The following is a 20,479-nucleotide window of genomic DNA, read 5'->3' as shown; positions in this document are numbered from 1 at the left end:
CTGCTCTGACATCATAAAGCTAAAGCTAGATGTTGTCTGACAGGAAGGCCACTCTGTTGCCTAGCAAGCTGACATCATAAAGCTAAGGCAAGATGTTGTCTGACATGAGGGCCACTCTGTTGCCTAACAAGCAGTAGGATACATTTAGCTTGGTAATGAAATGAATAGCAGGGTAAACAGGATGTCCAACTGAAAACCAAGATGGTAAGGTGAAAGAAATTAGACATTTTTAGAGACTTCTAAATTTGTATGAACGGAAGTTTGAGCATAAGAGTCTCAACTTCACCATTGCTGAACTGGTAGGAATTGTCTGAAATGAAGATGGTAATTATGATATTCATAGTCTTTATTATTCCCATTAACTGTAGCATAACCCTTCATCTCTACACTTCTGAGTTGGCTTAATTGCTACTGGTGTACCATATCCTAAAACGAAGAAAGTTAGAAGCGTTCGCTGCCACTTGGCTTGCAAAAAGATCTTTTTATCTATGCCCTAATGTACGTGCTACAATTTTTGAGAGAGTGTTAGCAAATGAGGCAAGGGATGCAGAGAAGTATGGGAGGTTAAAAAACACACATTGAGATTTGATTTTCTAGTGAGCTCTTGATTTTCACAATAAAATGGACTCCATATTATTGATCTGTTTACCCTTTATAAAAATAAAAAAAAAATTGTATTGCTTATAGTAAATGTGCTAACAGTGGACTTTTCCTTCTGCAGGTTATACTGAATGACCAGCAGTGGCAATGTTTCACAACAGAGTTTCTCTGAATTGCCGAGACAGAAGAAAGAAAAAAAAAAGGCAGTCTTCCGGCATACAACATCATTTTACCAATTTATATGGTAAGTAAAACTCACAATCATTCCTTAAGGTCTTACAAAGACTTTCACAGCATCAGAATGTCCTCCCTACCTTACAGTGGGAGCCTGAGCCTGAATGATATTTCTATCAAGATAGAACTAATATGGATCACTTTGGTTTGGTGTTGATCATAAAAGACTGACCATGCTCCCTCCTACTTGCCGTGTAGTCATGAATACAGATAGTAACCTACTGCATAAGCTCCTGATATTTCATACTCCTGTGTGGTCATCTTCCACTGGGACAATTGGTCCAGAGCTGCTCTGACATCATAAAGCTAAAGCTAGATGTTGTCTGACAGGAAGGCCACTCTGTTGCCTAGCAAGCTGACATCATAAAGCTAAGGCAAGATGTTGTCTGACATGAGGGCCACTCTGTTGCCTAACAAGCAGTAGGATACATTTAGCTTGGTAATGAAATGAATAGCAGGGTAAACAGGATGTCCAACTGAAAACCAAGATGGTAAGATGAAAGAAATTAGACATTTTTTGAGACTTCTAAATTTGTATGAACGGAAGTTGGAGCATAAGAGTCTCAACTTCACCATTGCTGAACTGGAAGGAATTGTCTAAAATGAAGATGGTAATTATGATATTCATAGTCTTTATTATTCCCATTAACTGTAGCATAACCCTTCATCTCTACACTTCTGAGTTGGCTTAATTGCTACTGGTGTACCATATCCTAAAACGAAGAAAGTTAGAAGCGTTCGCTGCCACTTGGCTTTCAAAAAGATCTTTTTATCTATGCCCTAATGTACGTGCTACAATTTTTGAGAGAGTGTTAGCAAATGAGGCAAGGGATGCAGAGAAGTATGGGAGGTTAAAAAACACACATTGAGATTTGATTTTCTAGTGAGCTCTTGATTTTCACAATAAAATGGACTCCATATTATTGATCTGTTTACCCTTTATAAAAATAAAAAAAAAATTGTATTGCTTATAGTAAATGTGCTAACAGTGGACTTTTCCATCTGCAGGTTATACTGAATGACCAGCAGTGGCAGTGTTTCACAACAGAGTTTCTCTGAATTGCCGAGACAGAAGAAAGAAAAAAAAAAGGCAGTCTTCCGGCATACAACATCATTTTACCAATTTATATGGTAAGTAAAACTCACAATCATTCCTTAAGGTCTTACAAAGACTTTCACAGCATCAGAATGTCCTCCCTACCTTACAGTGGGAGCCTGAGCCTGAATGATATTTCTATCAAGATAGAACTAATATGGATCACTTTGGTTTGGTGTTGATCATAAAAGACTGACCATGCTCCCTCCTACTTGCCGTGTAGTCATGAATACAGATAGTAACCTACTGCATAAGCTCCTGATATTTCATACTCCTGTGTGGTCATCTTCCACTGGGACAATTGGTCCAGAGCTGCTCTGACATCATAAAGCTAAAGCTAGATGTTGTCTGACAGGAAGGCCACTCTGTTGCCTAGCAAGCTGACATCATAAAGCTAAGGCAAGATGTTGTCTGACATGAGGGCCACTCTGTTGCCTAACAAGCAGTAGGATACATTTAGCTTGGTAATGAAATGAATAGCAGGGTAAACAGGATGTCCAACTGAAAACCAAGATGGTAAGATGAAAGAAATTAGACATTTTTTGAGACTTCTAAATTTGTATGAACGGAAGTTGGAGCATAAGAGTCTCAACTTCACCATTGCTGAACTGGAAGGAATTGTCTAAAATGAAGATGGTAATTATGATATTCATAGTCTTTATTATTCCCATTAACTGTAGCATAACCCTTCATCTCTACACTTCTGAGTTGGCTTAATTGCTACTGGTGTACCATATCCTAAAACGAAGAAAGTTAGAAGCGTTCGCTGCCACTTGGCTTGCAAAAAGATCTTTTTATCTATGCCCTAATGTACGTGCTACAATTTTTGAGAGTGTTAGCAAATGAGGCAAGGGATGCAGAGAAGTATGGGAGGTTAATAAACACACATTGAGATTTGATTTTCTAGTGAGCTCTTGATTTTCACAATAAAATGGACTCCATATTATTGATCTGTTTACCCTTTATAAAAATCAAAAAAAAATTGTATTGCTTATAGTAAATGTGCTAACAGTGGACTTTTCCATCTGCAGGTTATACTGAATGACCAGCAGTGGCAGTGTTTCACAACAGAGTTTCTCTGAATTGCCGAGACAGAAGAAAGAAAAAAAAAAGGCAGTCTTCCGGCATACAACATCATTTTACCAATTTATATGGTAAGTAAAACTCACAATCATTCCTTAAGGTCTTACAAAGACTTTCACAGCATCAGAATGTCCTCCCTACCTTACAGTGGGAGCCTGAGCCTGAATGATATTTCTATCAAGATAGAACTAATATGGATCACATTGGTTTGGTGTTGATCATAAAAGACTGACCATGCTCCCTCCTACTTGCCTTGTAGTCATGAATACAGATAGTAACCTACTGCATAACCTCCTGATATTTCATACTCCTGTGTGGTCATCTTCCACTGGGACAATTGGTCCAGAGCTGCTCTGACATCATAAAGCTAAAGCTAGATGTTGTCTGACAGGAAGGCCACTCTGTTGCCTAGCAAGCTGACTTCATAAAGCTAAGGCAAGATGTTGTCTGACATGAGGGCCACTCTGTTGCCTAACAAGCAGTAGGATACATTTAGCTTGGTAATGAAATGAATAGCAGGGTAAACAGGATGTCCAACTGAAAACCAAGATGGTAAGGTGAAAGAAATTAGACATTTTTTGAGACTTCTAAATTTGTATGAACGGAAGTTTGAGCATAAGAGTCAACTTCACCATTGCTGAACTGGTAGGAATTGTCTAAAATGAAGATGGTAATTATGATATTCATAGTCTTTATTATTCCCATTAACTGTAGCATAACCCTTCATCTCTACACTTCTGAGTTGGCTTAATTGCTACTGGTGTACCATATCCTAAAACGAAGAAAGTTAGAAGCGTTCGCTGCCACTTGGCTGGCAAAAAGATCTTTTTATCTATGCCCTAATGTACGTGCTACAATTTTTGAGAGAGTGTTAGCAAATGAGGCAAGGGATGCAGAGAAGTATGGGAGGTTAAAAAACACACATTGAGATTTGATTTTCTAGTGAGCTCTTGATTTTCACAATAAAATGGACTCCATATTATTGATCTGTTTACCCTTTATAAAAATCAAAAAAAAATTGTATTGCTTATAGTAAATGTGCTAACAGTGGACTTTTCCATCTGCAGGTTATACTGAATGACCAGCAGTGGCAGTGTTTCACAACATAGTTTCTCTGAATTGCCGAGACTGAAGAAAGAAAAAAAAAGGCAGTCTTCCGGCATACGACATCATTTTACCAATTTATATGGTAAGTAAAACTCACAATCATTCCTTCAGGTCTTACAAAGACTTTCACAGCATCAGAATGTCCTCCCTACCTTACAGTGGGAGCCTGAGCCTGAATGATATTTCTATCAAGATAGAACTAATATGGATCACATTGGTTTGGTGTTGATCATAAAAGACTGACCATGCTCCCTCCTACTTGCCTTGTAGTCATGAATACAGATAGTAACCTACTGCATAACCTCCTGATATTTCATACTCCTGTTTGGTCATCTTCCACTGGGACAATTGGTCCAGAGCTGCTCTGACATCATAAAGCTAAAGCTAGATGTTGTCTGACAGGAAGGCCACTCTGTTGCCTAGCAAGCTGACATCATAAAGCTAAGGCAAGATGTTGTCTGACATGAGGGCCACTCTGTTGCCTAACAAGCAGTAGGATACATTTAGCTTGGTAATGAAATGAATAGCAGGGTAAACAGGATGTCCAACTGAAAACCAAGATGGTAAGGTGAAAGAAATTAGACATTTTTAGAGACTTCTAAATTTGTATGAACGGAAGTTTGAGCATAAGAGTCAACTTCACCATTGCTGAACTGGTAGGAATTGTCTAAAATGAAGATGGTAATTATGATATTCATAGTCTTTATTATTCCCATTAACTGTAGCATAACCCTTCATCTCTACACTTCTGAGTTGGCTTAATTGCTACTGGTGTACCATATCCTAAAACGAAGAAAGTTAGAAGCGTTCGCTGCCACTTGGCTGGCAAAAAGATCTTTTTATCTATGCCCTAATGTACGTGCTACAATTTTTGAGAGAGTGTTAGCAAATGAGGCAAGGGATGCAGAGAAGTATGGGAGGTTAAAAAACACACATTGAGATTTGATTTTCTAGTGAGCTCTTGATTTTCACAATAAAATGGACTCCATATTATTGATCTGTTTACCCTTTATAAAAATCAAAAAAAAATTGTATTGCTTATAGTAAATGTGCTAACAGTGGACTTTTCCATCTGCAGGTTATACTGAATGACCAGCAGTGGCAGTGTTTCACAACAGAGTTTCTCTGAATTGCCGAGACTGAAGAAAGAAAAAAAAAAAGGCAGTCTTCCGGCATACAACATCATTTTACCAATTTATATGGTAAGTAAAACTCACAATCATTCCTTAAGGTCTTACAAAGACTTTCACAGCATCAGAATGTCCTCCCTACCTTACAGTGGGAGCCTGAGCCTGAATGATATTTCTATCAAGATAGAACTAATATGGATCACATTGGTTTGGTGTTGATCATAAAAGACTGACCATGCTCCCTCCTACTTGCCTTGTAGTCATGAATACAGATAGTAACCTACTGCATAACCTCCTGATATTTCATACTCCTGTGTGGTCATCTTCCACTGGGACAATTGGTCCAGAGCTGCTCTGACATCATAAAGCTAAAGCTAGATGTTGTCTGACAGGAAGGCCACTCTGTTGCCTAGCAAGCTGACTTCATAAAGCTAAGGCAAGATGTTGTCTGACATGAGGGCCACTCTGTTGCCTAACAAGCAGTAGGATACGTTTAGCTTGGTAATGAAATGAATAGCAGGGTAAACAGGATGTCCAACTGAAAACCAAGATGGTAAGGTGAAAGAAATTAGACATTTTTTGAGACTTCTAAATTTGTATGAACGGAAGTTGGAGCATAAGAGTCTCAACTTCACCATTGCTGAACTGGAAGGAATTGTCTAAAATGAAGATGGTAATTATGATATTCATAGTCTTTATTATTCCCATTAACTGTAGCATAACCCTTCATCTCTACACTTCTGAGTTGGCTTAATTGCTACTGGTGTACCATATCCTAAAACGAAGAAAGTTAGAAGCGTTCGCTGCCACTTGGCTTGCAAAAAGATCTTTTTATCTATGCCCTAATGTACGTGCTACAATTTTTGAGAGAGTGTTAGCAAATGAGGCAAGGGATGCAGAGAAGTATGGGAGGTTAAAAAACACACATTGAGATTTGATTTTCTAGTGAGCTCTTGATTTTCACAATAAAATGGACTCCATATTATTGATCTGTTTACCCTTTATAAAAATAAAAAAAAAATTGTATTGCTTATAGTAAATGTGCTAACAGTGGACTTTTCCATCTGCAGGTTATACTGAATGACCAGCAGTGGCAGTGTTTCACAACAGAGTTTCTCTGAATTGCCGAGACAGAAGAAAGAAAAAAAAAAGGCAGTCTTCCGGCATACAACATCATTTTACCAATTTATATGGTAAGTAAAACTCACAATCATTCCTTAAGGTCTTACAAAGACTTTCACAGCATCAGAATGTCCTCCCTACCTTACAGTGGGAGCCTGAGCCTGAATGATATTTCTATCAAGATTGAACTAATATGGATCACATTGGTTTGGTGTTGATCATAAAAGACTGACCATGCTCCCTCCTACTTGCCTTGTAGTCATGAATACAGATAGTAACCTACTGCATAACCTCCTGATATTTCATACTCCTGTGTGGTCATCTTCCACTGGGACAATTGGTCCAGAGCTGCTCTGACATCATAAAGCTAAAGCTAGATGTTGTCTGACAGGAAGGCCACTCTGTTGCCTAGCAAGCTGACTTCATAAAGCTAAGGCAAGATGTTGTCTGACATGAGGGCCACTCTGTTGCCTAACAAGCAGTAGGATACATTTAGCTTGGTAATGAAATGAATAGCAGGGTAAACAGGATGTCCAACTGAAAACCAAGATGGTAAGGTGAAAGAAATTAGACATTTTTAGAGACTTCTAAATTTGTATGAACGGAAGTTTGAGCATAAGAGTCAACTTCACCATTGCTGAACTGGTAGGAATTGTCTAAAATGAAGATGGTAATTATGATATTCATAGTCTTTATTATTCCCATTAACTGTAGCATAACCCTTCATCTCTACACTTCTGAGTTGGCTTAATTGCTACTGGTGTACCATATCCTAAAACGAAGAAAGTTAGAAGCGTTCGCTGCCACTTGGCTGGCAAAAAGATCTTTTTATCTATGCCCTAATGTACGTGCTACAATTGTTGAGAGAGTGTTAGCAAATGAGGCAAGGGATGCAGAGAAGTATGGGAGGTTAAAAACACACATTGAGATTTGATTTTCTAGTGAGCTCTTGATTTTCAAAATAAAATGGACTCCATATTATTGATCTGTTTACCCTTTATAAAAATCAAAAAAAAATTGTATTGCTTATAGTAAATGTGCTAACAGTGGACTTTTCCATCTGCAGGTTATACTGAATGACCAGCAGTGGCAGTGTTTCACAACATAGTTTCTCTGAATTGCCGCGACTGAAGAAAGAAAAAAAAAGGCAGTCTTCCGGCATACGACATCATTTTACCAATTTATATGGTAAGTAAAACTCACAATCATTCCTTCAGGTCTTACAAAGACTTTCACCGCATCAGAATGTCCTCCCTACCTTACAGTGGGAGCCTGAGCCTGAATGATATTTCTATCAAGATAGAACTAATATGGATCACATTGGTTTGGTGTTGATCATAAAAGACTGACCATGCTCCCTCCTACTTGCCTTGTAGTCATGAATACAGATAGTAACCTACTGCATAACCTCCTGATATTTCATACTCCTGTGTGGTCATCTTCCACTGGGACAATTGGTCCAGAGCTGCTCTGACATCATAAAGCTAAAGCTAGATGTTGTCTGACAGGAAGGCCACTCTGTTGCCTAGCAAGCTGACATCATAAAGCTAAGGCAAGATGTTGTCTGACATGAGGGCCACTCTGTTGCCTAACAAGCAGTAGGATACATTTAGCTTGGTAATGAAATGAATAGCAGGGTAAATAGGATGTCCAACTGAAAACCAAGATGGTAAGGTGAAAGAAATTAGACATTTTTAGAGACTTCTAAATTTGTATGAACGGAAGTTTGAGCATAAGAGTCTCAACTTCACCATTGCTGAACTGGTAGGAATTGTCTGAAATGAAGATGGTAATTATGATATTCATAGTCTTTATTATTCCCATTAACTGTAGCATAACCCTTCATCTCTACACTTCTGAGTTGGCTTAATTGCTACTGGTGTACCATATCCTAAAACGAAGAAAGTTAGAAGCGTTCGCTGCCACTTGGCTTGCAAAAAGATCTTTTTATCTATGCCCTAATGTACGTGCTACAATTTTTGAGAGAGTGTTAGCAAATGAGGCAAGGGATGCAGAGAAGTATGGGAGGTTAAAAAACACACATTGAGATTTGATTTTCTAGTGAGCTCTTGATTTTCACAATAAAATGGACTCCATATTATTGATCTATTTACCCTTTATAAAAATAAAAAAAAAATTGTATTGCTTATAGTAAATGTGCTAACAGTGGACTTTTCCATCTGCAGGTTATACTGAATGACCAGCAGTGGCAGTGTTTCACAACAGAGTTTCTCTGAATTGCCGAGACAGAAGAAAGAAAAAAAAAAAGGCAGTCTTCCGGCATACAACATCATTTTACCAATTTATATGGTAAGTAAAACTCACAATCATTCCTTAAGGTCTTACAAAGACTTTCACAGCATCAGAATGTCCTCCCTACCTTACAGTGGGAGCCTGAGCCTGAATGATATTTCTATCAAGATAGAACTAATATGGATCACTTTGGTTTGGTGTTGATCATAAAAGACTGACCATGCTCCCTCCTACTTGCCGTGTAGTCATGAATACAGATAGTAACCTACTGCATAAGCTCCTGATATTTCATACTCCTGTGTGGTCATCTTCCACTGGGACAATTGGTCCAGAGCTGCTCTGACATCATAAAGCTAAAGCTAGATGTTGTCTGACAGGAAGGCCACTCTGTTGCCTAGCAAGCTGACATCATAAAGCTAAGGCAAGATGTTGTCTGACATGAGGGCCACTCTGTTGCCTAACCAGCAGTAGGATACATTTAGCTTGGTAATGAAATGAATAGCAGGGTAAACAGGATGTCCAACTGAAAACCAAGATGGTAAGATGAAAGAAATTAGACATTTTTTGAGACTTCTAAATTTGTATGAACGGAAGTTGGAGCATAAGAGTCTCAACTTCACCATTGCTGAACTGGAAGGAATTGTCTAAAATGAAGATGGTAATTATGATATTCATAGTCTTTATTATTCCCATTAACTGTAGCATAACCCTTCATCTCTACACTTCTGAGTTGGCTTAATTGCTACTGGTGTACCATATCCTAAAACGAAGAAAGTTAGAAGCGTTCGCTGCCACTTGGCTGGCAAAAAGATCTTTTTATCTATGCCCTAATGTACGTGCTACAATTGTTGAGAGAGTGTTAGCAAATGAGGCAAGGGATGCAGAGAAGTATGGTAGGTTAAAAACACACATTGAGATTTGATTTTCTAGTGAGCTCTTGATTTTCAAAATAAAATGGACTCCATATTATTGATCTGTTTACCCTTTATAAAAATCAAAAAAAAATTGTATTGCTTATAGTAAATGTGCTAACAGTGGACTTTTCCATCTGCAGGTTATACTGAATGACCAGCAGTGGCAGTGTTTCACAACATAGTTTCTCTGAATTGCCGCGACTGAAGAAAGAAAAAAAAAGGCAGTCTTCCGGCATACGACATCATTTTACCAATTTATATGGTAAGTAAAACTCACAATCATTCCTTCAGGTCTTACAAAGACTTTCACCGCATCAGAATGTCCTCCCTACCTTACAGTGGGAGCCTGAGCCTGAATGATATTTCTATCAAGATAGAACTAATATGGATCACATTGGTTTGGTGTTGATCATAAAAGACTGACCATGCTCCCTCCTACTTGCCTTGTAGTCATGAATACAGATAGTAACCTACTGCATAACCTCCTGATATTTCATACTCCTGTGTGGTCATCTTCCACTGGGACAATTGGTCCAGAGCTGCTCTGACATCATAAAGCTAAAGCTAGATGTTGTCTGACAGGAAGGCCACTCTGTTGCCTAGCAAGCTGACATCATAAAGCTAAGGCAAGATGTTGTCTGACATGAGGGCCACTCTGTTGCCTAACAAGCAGTAGGATACATTTAGCTTGGTAATGAAATGAATAGCAGGGTAAACAGGATGTCCAACTGAAAACCAAGATGGTAAGGTGAAAGAAATTAGACATTTTTAGAAACTTCTAAATTTGTATGAACGGAAGTTTGAGCATAAGAGTCTCAACTTCACCATTGCTGAACTGGTAGGAATTGTCTGAAATGAAGATGGTAATTATGATATTCATAGTCTTTATTATTCCCATTAACTGTAGCATAACCCTTCATCTCTACACTTCTGAGTTGGCTTAATTGCTACTGGTGTACCATATCCTAAAACGAAGAAAGTTAGAAGCGTTCGCTGCCACTTGGCTTGCAAAAAGATCTTTTTATCTATGCCCTAATGTACGTGCTACAATTTTTGAGAGAGTGTTAGCAAATGAGGCAAGGGATGCAGAGAAGTATGGGAGGTTAAAAAACACACATTGAGATTTGATTTTCTAGTGAGCTCTTGATTTTCACAATAAAATGGACTCCATATTATTGATCTGTTTACCCTTTATAAAAATCAAAAAAAAATTGTATTGCTTATAGTAAATGTGCTAACAGTGGACTTTTCCATCTGCAGGTTATACTGAATGACCAGCAGTGGCAGTGTTTCACAACAGAGTTTCTCTGAATTGCCGAGACAGAAGAAAGAAAAAAAAAAGGCAGTCTTCCGGCATACAACATCATTTTACCAATTTATATGGTAAGTAAAACTCACAATCATTCCTTAAGGTCTTACAAAGACTTTCACAGCATCAGAATGTCCTCCCTACCTTACAGTGGGAGCCTGAGCCTGAATGATATTTCTATCAAGATAGAACTAATATGGATCACATTGGTTTGGTGTTGATCATAAAAGACTGACCATGCTCCCTCCTACTTGCCTTGTAGTCATGAATACAGATAGTAACCTACTGCATAACCTCCTGATATTTCATACTCCTGTGTGGTCATCTTCCACTGGGACAATTGGTCCAGAGCTGCTCTGACATCATAAAGCTAAAGCTAGATGTTGTCTGACAGGAAGGCCACTCTGTTGCCTAGCAAGCTGACTTCATAAAGCTAAGGCAAGATGTTGTCTGACATGAGGGCCACTCTGTTGCCTAACAAGCAGTAGGATACATTTAGCTTGGTAATGAAATGAATAGCAGGGTAAACAGGATGTCCAACTGAAAACCAAGATGGTAAGGTGAAAGAAATTAGACATTTTTAGAGACTTCTAAATTTGTATGAACGGAAGTTTGAGCATAAGAGTCTCAACTTCACCATTGCTGAACTGGTAGGAATTGTCTGAAATGAAGATGGTAATTATGATATTCATAGTCTTTATTATTCCCATTAACTGTAGCATAACCCTTCATCTCTACACTTCTGAGTTGGCTTAATTGCTACTGGTGTACCATATCCTAAAACGAAGAAAGTTAGAAGCGTTCGCTGCCACTTGGCTTGCAAAAAGATCTTTTTATCTATGCCCTAATGTACGTGCTACAATTTTTGAGAGAGTGTTAGCAAATGAGGCAAGGGATGCAGAGAAGTATGGGAGGTTAAAAAACACACATTGAGATTTGATTTTCTAGTGAGCTCTTGATTTTCACAATAAAATGGACTCCATATTATTGATCTGTTTACCCTTTATAAAAATCAAAAAAAAAATTGTATTGCTTATAGTAAATGTGCTAACAGTGGACTTTTCCATCTGCAGGTTATACTGAATGACCAGCAGTGGCAGTGTTTCACAACAGAGTTTCTCTGAATTGCCGAGACAGAAGAAAGAAAAAAAAAAGGCAGTCTTCCGGCATACAACATCATTTTACCAATTTATATGGTAAGTAAAACTCACAATCATTCCTTAAGGTCTTAAAAAGACTTTCACAGCATCAGAATGTCCTCCCTACCTTACAGTGGGAGCCTGAGCCTGAATGATATTTCTATCAAGATAGAACTAATATGGATCACATTGGTTTGGTGTTGATCATAAAAGACTGACCATGCTCCCTCCTACTTGCCTTGTAGTCATGAATACAGATAGTAACCTACTGCATAACCTCCTGATATTTCATACTCCTGTGTGGTCATCTTCCACTGGGACAATTGGTCCAGAGCTGCTCTGACATCATAAAGCTAAAGCTAGATGTTGTCTGACAGGAAGGCCACTCTGTTGCCTAGCAAGCTGACATCATAAAGCTAAGGCAAGATGTTGTCTGACATGAGGGCCACTCTGTTGCCTAACAAGCAGTAGGATACATTTAGCTTGGTAATGAAATGAATAGCAGGGTAAACAGGATGTCCAACTGAAAACCAAGATGGTAAGGTGAAAGAAATTAGACATTTTTAGAGACTTCTAAATTTGTATGAACGGAAGTTTGAGCATAAGAGTCTCAACTTCACCATTGCTGAACTGGTAGGAATTGTCTGAAATGAAGATGGTAATTATGATATTCATAGTCTTTATTATTCCCATTAACTGTAGCATAACCCTTCATCTCTACACTTCTGAGTTGGCTTAATTGCTACTGGTGTACCATATCCTAAAACGAAGAAAGTTAGAAGCGTTCGCTGCCACTTGGCTTGCAAAAAGATCTTTTTATCTATGCCCTAATGTACGTGCTACAATTTTTGAGAGAGTGTTAGCAAATGAGGCAAGGGATGCAGAGAAGTATGGGAGGTTAAAAAACACACATTGAGATTTGATTTTCTAGTGAGCTCTTGATTTTCACAATAAAATGGACTCCATATTATTGATCTGTTTACCCTTTATAAAAATAAAAAACAAATTGTATTGCTTATAGTAAATGTGCTAACAGTGGACTTTTCCTTCTGCAGGTTATACTGAATGACCAGCAGTGGCAATGTTTCACAACAGAGTTTCTCTGAATTGCCGAGACAGAAGAAAGAAAAAAAAAAGGCAGTCTTCCGGCATACAACATCATTTTACCAATTTATATGGTAAGTAAAACTCACAATCATTCCTTAAGGTCTTACAAAGACTTTCACAGCATCAGAATGTCCTCCCTACCTTACAGTGGGAGCCTGAGCCTGAATGATATTTCTATCAAGATAGAACTAATATGGATCACTTTGGTTTGGTGTTGATCATAAAAGACTGACCATGCTCCCTCCTACTTGCCGTGTAGTCATGAATACAGATAGTAACCTACTGCATAAGCTCCTGATATTTCATACTCCTGTGTGGTCATCTTCCACTGGGACAATTGGTCCAGAGCTGCTCTGACATCATAAAGCTAAAGCTAGATGTTGTCTGACAGGAAGGCCACTCTGTTGCCTAGCAAGCTGACATCATAAAGCTAAGGCAAGATGTTGTCTGACATGAGGGCCACTCTGTTGCCTAACAAGCAGTAGGATACATTTAGCTTGGTAATGAAATGAATAGCAGGGTAAACAGGATGTCCAACTGAAAACCAAGATGGTAAGATGAAAGAAATTAGACATTTTTTGAGACTTCTAAATTTGTATGAACGGAAGTTGGAGCATAAGAGTCTCAACTTCACCATTGCTGAACTGGAAGGAATTGTCTAAAATGAAGATGGTAATTATGATATTCATAGTCTTTATTATTCCCATTAACTGTAGCATAACCCTTCATCTCTACACTTCTGAGTTGGCTTAATTGCTACTGGTGTACCATATCCTAAAACGAAGAAAGTTAGAAGCGTTCGCTGCCACTTGGCTTTCAAAAAGATCTTTTTATCTATGCCCTAATGTACGTGCTACAATTTTTGAGAGAGTGTTAGCAAATGAGGCAAGGGATGCAGAGAAGTATGGGAGGTTAAAAAACACACATTGAGATTTGATTTTCTAGTGAGCTCTTGATTTTCACAATAAAATGGACTCCATATTATTGATCTGTTTACCCTTTATAAAAATAAAAAAAAAATTGTATTGCTTATAGTAAATGTGCTAACAGTGGACTTTTCCATCTGCAGGTTATACTGAATGACCAGCAGTGGCAGTGTTTCACAACAGAGTTTCTCTGAATTGCCGAGACAGAAGAAAGAAAAAAAAAAGGCAGTCTTCCGGCATACAACATCATTTTACCAATTTATATGGTAAGTAAAACTCACAATCATTCCTTAAGGTCTTACAAAGACTTTCACAGCATCAGAATGTCCTCCCTACCTTACAGTGGGAGCCTGAGCCTGAATGATATTTCTATCAAGATAGAACTAATATGGATCACTTTGGTTTGGTGTTGATCATAAAAGACTGACCATGCTCCCTCCTACTTGCCGTGTAGTCATGAATACAGATAGTAACCTACTGCATAAGCTCCTGATATTTCATACTCCTGTGTGGTCATCTTCCACTGGGACAATTGGTCCAGAGCTGCTCTGACATCATAAAGCTAAAGCTAGATGTTGTCTGACAGGAAGGCCACTCTGTTGCCTAGCAAGCTGACATCATAAAGCTAAGGCAAGATGTTGTCTGACATGAGGGCCACTCTGTTGCCTAACAAGCAGTAGGATACATTTAGCTTGGTAATGAAATGAATAGCAGGGTAAACAGGATGTCCAACTGAAAACCAAGATGGTAAGATGAAAGAAATTAGACATTTTTTGAGACTTCTAAATTTGTATGAACGGAAGTTGGAGCATAAGAGTCTCAACTTCACCATTGCTGAACTGGAAGGAATTGTCTAAAATGAAGATGGTAATTATGATATTCATAGTCTTTATTATTCCCATTAACTGTAGCATAACCCTTCATCTCTACACTTCTGAGTTGGCTTAATTGCTACTGGTGTACCATATCCTAAAACGAAGAAAGTTAGAAGCGTTCGCTGCCACTTGGCTTGCAAAAAGATCTTTTTATCTATGCCCTAATGTACGTGCTACAATTTTTGAGAGTGTTAGCAAATGAGGCAAGGGATGCAGAGAAGTATGGGAGGTTAATAAACACACATTGAGATTTGATTTTCTAGTGAGCTCTTGATTTTCACAATAAAATGGACTCCATATTATTGATCTGTTTACCCTTTATAAAAATCAAAAAAAAATTGTATTGCTTATAGTAAATGTGCTAACAGTGGACTTTTCCATCTGCAGGTTATACTGAATGACCAGCAGTGGCAGTGTTTCACAACAGAGTTTCTCTGAATTGCCGAGACAGAAGAAAGAAAAAAAAAAGGCAGTCTTCCGGCATACAACATCATTTTACCAATTTATATGGTAAGTAAAACTCACAATCATTCCTTAAGGTCTTACAAAGACTTTCACAGCATCAGAATGTCCTCCCTACCTTACAGTGGGAGCCTGAGCCTGAATGATATTTCTATCAAGATAGAACTAATATGGATCACATTGGTTTGGTGTTGATCATAAAAGACTGACCATGCTCCCTCCTACTTGCCTTGTAGTCATGAATACAGATAGTAACCTACTGCATAACCTCCTGATATTTCATACTCCTGTGTGGTCATCTTCCACTGGGACAATTGGTCCAGAGCTGCTCTGACATCATAAAGCTAAAGCTAGATGTTGTCTGACAGGAAGGCCACTCTGTTGCCTAGCAAGCTGACTTCATAAAGCTAAGGCAAGATGTTGTCTGACATGAGGGCCACTCTGTTGCCTAACAAGCAGTAGGATACATTTAGCTTGGTAATGAAATGAATAGCAGGGTAAACAGGATGTCCAACTGAAAACCAAGATGGTAAGGTGAAAGAAATTAGACATTTTTTGAGACTTCTAAATTTGTATGAACGGAAGTTTGAGCATAAGAGTCAACTTCACCATTGCTGAACTGGTAGGAATTGTCTAAAATGAAGATGGTAATTATGATATTCATAGTCTTTATTATTCCCATTAACTGTAGCATAACCCTTCATCTCTACACTTCTGAGTTGGCTTAATTGCTACTGGTGTACCATATCCTAAAACGAAGAAAGTTAGAAGCGTTCGCTGCCACTTGGCTGGCAAAAAGATCTTTTTATCTATGCCCTAATGTACGTGCTACAATTTTTGAGAGAGTGTTAGCAAATGAGGCAAGGGATGCAGAGAAGTATGGGAGGTTAAAAAACACACATTGAGATTTGATTTTCTAGTGAGCTCTTGATTTTCACAATAAAATGGACTCCATATTATTGATCTGTTTACCCTTTATAAAAATCAAAAAAAAATTGTATTGCTTATAGTAAATGTGCTAACAGTGGACTTTTCCATCTGCAGGTTATACTGAATGACCAGCAGTGGCAGTGTTTCACAACATAGTTTCTCTGAATTGCCGAGACTGAAGAAAGAAAAAAAAAGGCAGTCTTCCGGCATACGACATCATTTTACCAATTTATATGGTAAGTAAAACTCACAATCATTCCTTCAGGTCTTACAAAGACTTTCACAGCATCAGAATGTCCTCCCTACCTTACAGTGGGAGCCTGAGCCTGAATGATATTTCTATCAAGATAGAACTAATATGGATCACATTGGTTTGGTGTTGATCATAAAAGACTGACCATGCTCCCTCCTACTTGCCTTGTAGTCATGAATACAGATAGTAACCTACTGCATAACCTCCTGATATTTCATACTCCTGTTTGGTCATCTTCCACTGGGACAATTGGTCCAGAGCTGCTCTGACATCATAAAGCTAAAGCTAGATGTTGTCTGACAGGAAGGCCACTCTGTTGCCTAGCAAGCTGACATCATAAAGCTAAGGCAAGATGTTGTCTGACATGAGGGCCACTCTGTTGCCTAACAAGCAGTAGGATACATTTAGCTTGGTAATGAAATGAATAGCAGGGTAAACAGGATGTCCAACTGAAAACCAAGATGGTAAGGTGAAAGAAATTAGACATTTTTAGAGACTTCTAAATTTGTATGAACGGAAGTTTGAGCATAAGAGTCAACTTCACCATTGCTGAACTGGTAGGAATTGTCTAAAATGAAGATGGTAATTATGATATTCATAGTCTTTATTATTCCCATTAACTGTAGCATAACCCTTCATCTCTACACTTCTGAGTTGGCTTAATTGCTACTGGTGTACCATATCCTAAAACGAAGAAAGTTAGAAGCGTTCGCTGCCACTTGGCTGGCAAAAAGATCTTTTTATCTATGCCCTAATGTACGTGCTACAATTTTTGAGAGAGTGTTAGCAAATGAGGCAAGGGATGCAGAGAAGTATGGGAGGTTAAAAAACACACATTGAGATTTGATTTTCTAGTGAGCTCTTGATTTTCACAATAAAATGGACTCCATATTATTGATCTGTTTACCCTTTATAAAAATCAAAAAAAAATTGTATTGCTTATAGTAAATGTGCTAACAGTGGACTTTTCCATCTGCAGGTTATACTGAATGACCAGCAGTGGCAGTGTTTCACAACAGAGTTTCTCTGAATTGCCGAGACTGAAGAAAGAAAAAAAAAAAGGCAGTCTTCCGGCATACAACATCATTTTACCAATTTATATGGTAAGTAAAACTCACAATCATTCCTTAAGGTCTTACAAAGACTTTCACAGCATCAGAATGTCCTCCCTACCTTACAGTGGGAGCCTGAGCCTGAATGATATTTCTATCAAGATAGAACTAATATGGATCACATTGGTTTGGTGTTGATCATAAAAGACTGACCATGCTCCCTCCTACTTGCCTTGTAGTCATGAATACAGATAGTAACCTACTGCATAACCTCCTGATATTTCATACTCCTGTGTGGTCATCTTCCACTGGGACAATTGGTCCAGAGCTGCTCTGACATCATAAAGCTAAAGCTAGATGTTGTCTGACAGGAAGGCCACTCTGTTGCCTAGCAAGCTGACTTCATAAAGCTAAGGCAAGATGTTGTCTGACATGAGGGCCACTCTGTTGCCTAACAAGCAGTAGGATACATTTAGCTTGGTAATGAAATGAATAGCAGGGTAAACAGGATGTCCAACTGAAAACCAAGATGGTAAGGTGAAAGAAATTAGACATTTTTAGAGACTTCTAAATTTGTATGAACGGAAGTTTGAGCATAAGAGTCTCAACTTCACCATTGCTGAACTGGTAGGAATTGTCTGAAATTAAGATGGTAATTATGATATTCATAGTCTTTATTATTCCCATTAACTGTAGCATAACCCTTCATCTCTACACTTCTGAGTTGGCTTAATTGCTACTGGTGTACCATATCCTAAAACGAAGAAAGTTAGAAGCGTTCGCTGCCACTTGGCTTGCAAAAAGATCTTTTTATCTATGCCCTAATGTACGTGCTACAATTTTTGAGAGTGTTAGCAAATGAGGCAAGGGATGCAGAGAAGTATGGGAGGTTAATAAACACACATTGAGATTTGATTTTCTAGTGAGCTCTTGATTTTCACAATAAAATGGACTCCATATTATTGATCTGTTTACCCTTTATAAAAATCAAAAAAAAATTGTATTGCTTATAGTAAATGTGCTAACAGTGGACTTTTCCATCTGCAGGTTATACTGAATGACCAGCAGTGGCAGTGTTTCACAACAGAGTTTCTCTGAATTGCCGAGACAGAAGAAAGAAAAAAAAAAGGCAGTCTTCCGGCATACAACATCATTTTACCAATTTATATGGTAAGTAAAACTCACAATCATTCCTTAAGGTCTTACAAAGACTTTCACAGCATCAGAATGTCCTCCCTACCTTACAGTGGGAGCCTGAGCCTGAATGATATTTCTATCAAGATAGAACTAATATGGATCACATTGGTTTGGTGTTGATCATAAAAGACTGACCATGCTCCCTCCTACTTGCCTTGTAGTCATGAATACAGATAGTAACCTACTGCATAACCTCCTGATATTTCATACTCCTGTGTGGTCATCTTCCACTGGGACAATTGGTCCAGAGCTGCTCTGACATCATAAAGCTAAAGCTAGATGTTGTCTGACAGGAAGGCCACTCTGTTGCCTAGCAAGCTGACTTCATAAAGCTAAGGCAAGATGTTGTCTGACATGAGGGCCACTCTGTTGCCTAACAAGCAGTAGGATACATTTAGCTTGGTAATGAAATGAATAGCAGGGTAAACAGGATGTCCAACTGAAAACCAAGATGGTAAGGTGAAAGAAATTAGACATTTTTTGAGACTTCTAAATTTGTATGAACGGAAGTTTGAGCATAAGAGTCAACTTCACCATTGCTGAACTGGTAGGAATTGTCTAAAATGAAGATGGTAATTATGATATTCATAGTCTTTATTATTCCCATTAACTGTAGCATAACCCTTCATCTCTACACTTCTGAGTTGGCTTAATTGCTACTGGTGTACCATATCCTAAAACGAAGAAAGTTAGAAGCGTTCGCTGCCACTTGGCTGGCAAAAAGATCTTTTTATCTATGCCCTAATGTACGTGCTACAATTTTTGAGAGAGTGTTAGCAAATGAGGCAAGGGATGCAGAGAAGTATGGGAGGTTAAAAAACACACATTGAGATTTGATTTTCTAGTGAGCTCTTGATTTTCACAATAAAATGGACTCCATATTATTGATCTGTTTACCCTTTATAAAAATCAAAAAAAAATTGTATTGCTTATAGTAAATGTGCTAACAGTGGACTTTTCCATCTGCAGGTTATACTGAATGACCAGCAGTGGCAGTGTTTCACAACAGAGTTTCTCTGAATTGCCGAGACAGAAGAAAGAAAAAAAAAAGGCAGTCTTCCGGCATACAACATCATTTTACCAATTTATATGGTAAGTAAAACTCACAATCATTCCTTAAGGTCTTACAAAGACTTTCACAGCATCAGAATGTCCTCCCTACCTTACAGTGGGAGCCTGAGCCTGAATGATATTTCTATCAAGATAGAACTAATATGGATCACATTGGTTTGGTGTTGATCATAAAAGACTGACCATGCTCCCTCCTACTTGCCTTGTAGTCATGAATACAGATAGTAACCTACTGCATAACCTCCTGATATTTCATACTCCTGTGTGGTCATCTTCCACTGGGACAATTGGTCCAGAGCTGCTCTGACATCATAAAGCTAAAGCTAGATGTTGTCTGACAGGAAGGCCACTCTGTTGCCTAGCAAGCTGACTTCATAAAGCTAAGGCAAGATGTTGTCTGACATGAGGGCCACTCTGTTGCCTAACAAGCAGTAGGATACATTTAGCTTGGTAATGAAATGAATAGCAGGGTAAACAGGATGTCCAACTGAAAACCAAGATGGTAAGGTGAAAGAAATTAGACATTTTTAGAGACTTCTAAATTTGTATGAACGGAAGTTTGAGCATAAGAGTCTCAACTTCACCATTGCTGAACTGGTAGGAATTGTCTGAAATGAAG

Source organism: Triturus cristatus, chromosome 11, assembly GCF_964204655.1.
Source record: "Triturus cristatus chromosome 11, aTriCri1.1, whole genome shotgun sequence".
Taxonomy (NCBI): domain Eukaryota; kingdom Metazoa; phylum Chordata; class Amphibia; order Caudata; family Salamandridae; genus Triturus; species Triturus cristatus.
This window is presented reverse-complemented; position numbering follows the sequence as displayed.